Below are 6,000 nucleotides of genomic sequence, written 5' to 3'. Positions count from 1 at the left end.
AGCAAGAGGATGTGCTCGGGATACCATTTGAATTGACAGTTGGCTTTTATCCTGCATAGTCTTTCGTTGTTTGCTCTTTTAGATGGTTCTAGGATAAATAAAATTTTCTATATCGAAAGATACATCTCACTATTTTAGACTTCTTTGGAATTCAAAGAGTTGTTTTGATTGCATGGGCTTAAAACTGCAACTGGTGATACAGATTGAAAAGAGAATGCAGAATTGAGTAATGGCAAGGGACTCGCATACCTTATGTGGCATGCCGTGTATTTTATTTATAGAAGGTAATTACAATATGTTTTTGAAAATAATTACAAGGAAGAAGAGAGCATTAATCACGGACCAATGATAATTCGTTCCTTATTTATATACACTTCTTTTCTTCTCTGTAGGAGGATCTCGAATCTCGCTAATAGGGAAGAGCATAAATCACGGCTCAATGACAATTCATTCCTTTTCTAATTACAATTCTTTTCTTCTCTATAGGAGGATCTCGAATCTCACTAATACCCTCCTGCAAGGTTAATGGGGGAGAGGTCACATTGAGCTTGTCACATAGCTGAAGAAACCATGGAGCAAGGAGAGGTTTTGTGAGAGCATCCGCAAGTTGATCTTGGCTGAAAAGAAACCGAATATCCAAGGCTCGATTTTGAATTTGTTCCCAAATAAAGTGGTAATTAATCTCCACATATTTGTATGAGCATAAAAACTGGATTTGCCAAGAGATAAGTGATATTAACATTGTCGTACCTATCAGACTAAGTTTTTATAATATTGATTTTGATGATAACAAATATTATGCGAATATTTATTAAGAAGATTTTCAAAGTGTTGTTAGTATTTTGCATATTACCTTGTTCTATATGCATACATGAATTCCTTAGCAATGCGCTTCATAAAAGGTTGGTTCTAAATATGAATTGGATTAATAATTAATGATGATATTTTAGTAGTTATTTATACTGTTTTTAAATATTACTTTTTGTATAAATGAAAGTGGTATACATTTAAATAAATGAATCATTTTTAGTAACATGATTGTTACATACACTTCTTGGACATTATCTTGTATTTTGGCATATCTCGAAATATACTAACTAAATTGCTTCTAGTAAGTGAAATAAGAGCTGCAAATGGAGTAATTGCAGCAGACAACTCTTCAAAACCAGCTTTAGTATTTTGACTACATCTTTCAAACCACATAGAGAAAAATTCGAAAAAAAAATAGCAAGTAGACAACTCATAGATCTACTTTTCATCCTTCTGTGGCCTGTGCAGAAAAAATCGTTTGAAGGAGAAAATAGAGGCTCCAATCTATCATATCAAATTAGAAAGTTGAAATTCAGAATTTTTAAATTTGAAATTCAAATTTGGAGCCCAATTCAAGGGTATTTTGGTCTTTTCTCAACACCAACAGTTATGAACTCTTGAAGCCTATCAATAGGAGTATCTTCATCAACATTTAAAAAGAAGAATTGAAGAAAACTCAAGAGAGTATTGTGCTTACAAATAAAAAGCCTTTCTTATTGAGAAATTGAGTGTAGTACTTATATTTGCTTATTCTTAAGAGATAAGTTGTATTATTTTCATTCTTGTTATTTTGATTAAGTATTGTAAGAGAGTTGTTGAGCTCTTGTTAGCTTGAGTGATAGAGTGTGATTGCTTAGAAAAATTGTACTCTAGATAAACAAGAGAGTGTTTGAGAGAGTAGATCAACCAAGGGTTAGCTCGAATATCACCAAGTATAAAGATTGCTTGCACCTGGAAGACAAGTACTTTGTAAAACTTTGGATAAGCATAGTAGATTAAATCTCGAGAAGGAGTCCCGAAGAATAGATGTAGGCTCACAAAAAGACTGAACCACTATAAATCATCGTGTATCACATTTCTTCCCTTCACTCTTTATTTTTCTATATTTAGTTGTATATTTGTGATTATTACTTGCTATACTTGTTGCATCCAACGACGCTTATACGCGTCGTCTTAGGTCCAGGCCTTTGACGATGCTTATAAGCATCGTCTTAGGCCAGGTTGACTCCGATGATACTCTATAGCATCGTCTACTCCCCGTGCCTGCCAACGCTACTTTGAAGCGCCGACAAATTTTGGCGTTGGAGCCAAAATTACCAATGCTTCTATATAGCATTGGCTTTTTGTAGTTGGAAAAGCCTAGGGGTTGGCGCATTGCTGCTGATTGGAACGGCCACTCCTTCCCCGATTGAAATCGTTGCATGTTGCAACATTTGCTGAGCCAATATTCAACTCTACAACGGAATGGAAGTGATCAAGATGGAGCTCATGATTGAGAAGATGACCATAAATGTCTTCAAGAGACATAGCATCAACTCTGGTTTGATTGCCGTAACTAGCGATTTAAAAGAAAAATCAAGTTCTACTAAAAGAAATTGGACAATTTCAAAATCTCGGAGAGTTTGGCCAATAGCGGCAAGAACATCAGAAAGAGATTTAACTTATTGAAAATAATCAGAATGGAGGAGTTGCCTTTTTTGATGGTTGAAAGCTAGTAGGGGATTTGCATCACATGAGCCCGAGAGTGAGAAGAAAACATGCGCTCCAAGGCCACCCAAATAGCCCAGAAACTTGTCAAGCCAACAACCTTGGCCATGACACTGTCAGAAAGAGAGGACATGAGGGTGCTGAAGAAGACTTGGTCTTGTTGGAAGTACAATTAAATGATCGATTGAGTGTATAGGTAGAGGGTGGGGAAGAGGTGGAAGGTGACTCGGAGGTATGGAAAAGCTTTTATCAACATAACCAAACAATTGTTGGCCAAGTAGGTAGGGTATGACTTGAGTTTTCCAAAGAAGATAATTGTCGGTGGTGAGTTTGACAGTGACAAGGTTGTGCATGCCGATCAGGGTAGAAACTTGAGAAAAGTTGGGCTGGCTGGTAGTAGGAATGATGTTTTGAGTAGTGGTGGGTGGAGGTTTGTTTGGGCTGGAAGAGAGGGAAGAAATGGTGACGATGTGTGTTGTCTAGAAGGCTCTGATACCATGAAAAAGAGAATGCCGAATTGAGTAATGGCAAGGGACTCGCATACCTTGTGTGGCATGCCGTGTATTTTATTTATAGAAAGTAATTACAATATGTTTTTGTAAATAATTACAAGGAAGGCGAGAGCATTAATCACGGATCAGTGACAATTCGTTCCTTCTCTATTTACAATTCTTTTCTTCTCTGTAGTAGGATCTCGAATCTCACTAATAGGAAAGAGCATAAATCACAGGTCCATGACAATTCATTCCTTCTCTATTTCCTATGCTTTCTTTCTCTATAGGAGAATCTCGAATTTTACTAATACATATTAGCTACTTTTCAATGGGACATATGGATTTCCTTCTACCTTAAATTGAGTAAGCTTTTCATGTGTTCTTGGCTATGATTTTGCAATCAAGTTCTCAAAGATGGCTGATGCAAGCTATTAATAATTTTTCCATATATTCTTGGAACCCTTTGAACTCAGAAATGGTGCAGGTAGACAATCCTTGTTTCATGGCTTAGATGGTGTAAAGGTACCATGATGACGAGGACAATCATGACATGTTTCTATATATGAGTTAGGTAAGGGTGATACATAGAGCAAGTGCATATTTGGAGCCTCTTAGGTTGACTTGCATGCACATTAATTAAGCTATAAACATGATCTATCTCAGATGTTTGAACGTTTGTATGCCAAAGTTGAGCTGCAACAAAGCTATGGTAAGCTTGCAACTCGAATTGTGTTTAAAATGACAGCAAGATGACTCTCAAGGATCAAGCCCTAACCGTTTGCCCCCTTTCTTTCACACTCTCCACTCTCTTTCTACTATCCCATGGTATGCCCTTTTGCTAGACGCAAACTCCCTTCCCTTCCTCTCCATGTTGGTGATGGAAACCTCCTCTTTTGCCTTCATCTCTACCTTAATCACTGCATCCGTCCTCTCCTTCACCTCCATCTCCTCTCCTCCTCCACCCTCCCTTCTCACGGCTTCCTCCACCACTTCCTCACAATCTCTCCTCCCTCCTCTTACTCCTTCACCTTCTTCTCTCCTACAATTTTTTATGGCACTTCTTGCACCTCAACCCTCCTTCCATCCTACAACTCCACCTACTCCTTCCCTTCTCTTTCTTTGCTGCCACCAATAGCCTCCTCCTTTGCTTCCATCTATTCCTCCATCACTCCCTCCTTTTCTACTCTTTTCTAGCCTTCATCTGATCAACTGCTTCTCTCTCCTCCTTCATCCTCGCCCCTTTGCCACTTTCTTTTTCTAAGGGAATGACAATAGCGCGATCACCATTTCATTGATTGAAATGAAAAGATAAAGCAAAATCATGGCTAAAAAGAAGAAAGAGAGATAAAAAAAGAAATGGAGCAAAAGGAGGGGATGGGCCAGAAACATAGGTAATGCTTCATGAAGCCCTTAATAATGATTAAGAATAGTCTAAAAAAAAGAAGAAGCCAGGGATATTAGCACAACTAGCACACTAAACCTATACCAAAAAAACTAAGTCCAAGCCACTTGTGTATATGTTGATGCTATCCATCTCCATGCAGCTACAGGATTGGACTCGAGGCCATTAAAGATTCTCCCAACATTGAGAACATTACCAGCAAGATAGGAAACAATTTATTCTTTTTCTCAGGTGTCGTTGTTGTCCATGGCTTTGCAAATAAGAAAATAGACCTAAAAACTTGCATTGCAAATACTTCCGCACAAAGATATAAAGATATGAGCATTCATCTCCCTTCAGATAAACAAAGATACTGTCACCATAAGGTGATCTTGTTTGAGTCACTTCAACTTAGAAGCACCATTCCCCCATCAGAGGGTGAGCCTCTTACAGCTCAAATGTTGTAACTTGACTAGAGGGCTATTTGGAGCCTTGTAGTTAAAGTTGTCTTGCAACTCAAGTTCTGTCGCAACTTCACTATAGTTGATTTATAAGAAAACTCATTTCTTGTATTTGAAGGATAGTTAGAGAAAAAAGAGGTGTCCTTGATAGATGTTCTATCTTATGAGTGAATGCTAGGTTAGAGCACTCATTCATCAAGATGATGGCATTCTGGATGAGGAGATTAGCACTGAAACTGTCGGTGGTGAGGGCCTAAGCATTCATGGGTAGGGAGTGAGTGGCAACGTAAACTTTATCTTTGGTACGAAGGATGGATACGAGAAGAACAATAGATGAGAGAGAGGATGGATGGATCTTTCATCTATCCTCCATGTGTTTGATAAAACATGAAAGGTTGGATATGAATAATTCCATTCTTTACTTAGTACAAGAGGAATAAAAGGAAGGATAGATAATATTTGTATAATATTTTTGTTAAACTATCCTCCGATAAAAAAATATTTTTTGACAATCTATAACACTTATTTATACTAAAAAAAGTAGGGCAATATGTAAATTTATAATCTTTATAAGTTATTGATGGGGGGCGAAATGGATCGTCCAGCCCACAGCTAAAAAGTCGCCCAGTTCTGGCCCAATAAACGTCAACACCGTCCGGTCGAATCCTCAGTTCGGCCCGGAACCAGCTCGGCTTCAGATATTCGCCGACTCCCCTGACCAAGTTCGGGGTGCCTCCAATGTTCGCCGACCCGCCCCGACCAAGCTTGGGGCGCCTGCTTCAGTTGTACGCCCCGACTCTCGAGCTCGGGGCGCTCCACCGAGCACACCTCGGAACTCAGGGAGCCGAGCTACCCCCAGCACCCATCAAGCCGACCTCGTCAAACACATGATGCGACCTCTCAATAGGCTCGGCCTTGCCAACAACCGCACCTATGTACGCGTCTACGCCCATCTACGTGGCCGTACATTACAACACCACTGTGCTACGCTTCGATTGCTGGCCCTCGACAGTCAAAGGACGGCATCAAGACTACTCCAGCCATATCCTGCTGTGTCTGTCAAGACCTTACCGTTCTCAAGAACGGACAGCACCACACACCACCAACCAGCCTAAGCTGCCTACCATTTGGCTCAGAGCCACGCCCT

This window comes from Phoenix dactylifera, chromosome 1, assembly GCF_051530095.1.
Source record: "Phoenix dactylifera cultivar Ajwa chromosome 1, Ajwa_hap1_PhDact_Kaust_v1.1, whole genome shotgun sequence".
In the NCBI taxonomy this organism is placed as follows: domain Eukaryota; kingdom Viridiplantae; phylum Streptophyta; class Magnoliopsida; order Arecales; family Arecaceae; genus Phoenix; species Phoenix dactylifera.
Note: the sequence above shows the minus strand (reverse complement) of the source record.